Source organism: Zophobas morio, unplaced genomic scaffold, assembly GCF_036711695.1.
Source record: "Zophobas morio isolate AGI-343-1 ecotype UQ-CSIRO unplaced genomic scaffold, CSIRO_AGI_Zmor_V1 ptg000138l, whole genome shotgun sequence".
In the NCBI taxonomy this organism is placed as follows: Eukaryota; Metazoa; Arthropoda; class Insecta; order Coleoptera; family Tenebrionidae; genus Zophobas; species Zophobas morio.
In genome coordinates, this window is record NW_026972242.1 from 77,824 (window position 1) to 79,084 (window position 1,261).

Sequence of the window (1,261 nt, forward strand, 5' to 3'; positions counted from 1 at the left end):
GCTATTTCTATAAATTGATTAGAAAGATTTGCCATAATGCATGGCTTAAGTGACCCTGCACCTCCAGAATAGCACAAGGTCCTTCTAAGTTTTAATTAATTTTTCGTGGGTACAAATGTACGGTGTTACCTAATTTTGCTTTGTAAGTTAATTCTTAGTCATGCTAAAAAATTTTTAGTGTAAGAGTTACGCTGAACCGCCTTCATATTGGAACAAAACACTTTATTATTACTTAACACTTATAATAACGATAGCCTAGAAGAATTTCATATTGCATACTAAGCAAACTCTCTAGTTGGGTTGCTAAGCTGCAGTCAAGGGACGTTTATTAATTTAGGAGCACTTCAGGTTAGCAACTGCGGCCTTTTAACCTCTCTATCTGAAGTCCCTCGGCACTCTTGTTAAATTCAGTGTTTAATTACTTTAGAAAAGTTGTTTCTAGGGTTTATCCCTTAAAAGCAAAGTACAAAGTACATAGCTGTTTAATTATTTAACGGTGTATGCACGGTTATTAAATAGTCTTTAAAGGCAAAGTTAGTAGTTTATTAACAAATAAAAAAAAGTTGTAAGAGGAAATCTATTCAGAGTTTTTGTTCTATTGGGTACAATTCCTCTAGTTAGTAGAAAAGAAGGAATAGAGTATAACTCCTAGTTTTTTAATCCTTCATTGAATTGATCAGTTTATTTCAAAAATCCTCTTGTATAAGAAAAGCTATAAAATTCTAACAAAGGATGATAAGGTTGCGACCCTTTCATATATCCACTTAACCATGAATGTTATTATATACTTACAAGAAATAAAACATATAACGAGCGCAATTATCCTCAAAGTTGGGTTGAATCTTTAACATAATTACTTAATATAAAGTAACTCCTAGTTTTCAGGTTTCTGAAGTTGCTGTTGTTACTAAAAAAATTAATTTATTTAAAAATACTATAAAAAAGTTACCTCTTCGCCTCCCTTTAATTGCTTAAAAGATTCAGTGGGACTGGGGCCCGATTTGGGTTCAATAAGGAGTGATTTTGCATAACAGAGTTCGTAAGTTTCACAGCGCAAATATTCAAGGTAGTCCTCAAGCGCCAGAATAGGTTTTAAATTAAAAGAGGATGAGTTCTGCCCAGAAAGAGCATTTTCTACAACCTGTTGTGACCTTTAAATTCTAGTGAAGGTTAAAAGAGTAAAGGTGATAGAAGCTCTAACTTGGTCTACTCTAAGAGTTAATGAATCTTTATCGTTGCTAAAAGCTGCACTGAGATAAAC

General features: G+C 32.9%; 1 long non-coding RNA gene across 1 annotated transcript; it reads right to left on the reverse strand.

Annotated features, from left to right (window-relative positions):
- Positions 1 to 674: 674 nt before the first annotated feature.
- LOC135145270 (uncharacterized) lies at positions 675 to 1,261 on the reverse strand. Its single transcript, XR_010283384.1, has 3 exons — positions 1,202 to 1,261; positions 950 to 1,151; positions 675 to 898 (listed from the first exon to the last, which is right to left on the reverse strand). It is a non-coding gene; the product is annotated as an uncharacterized LOC135145270 (long non-coding RNA).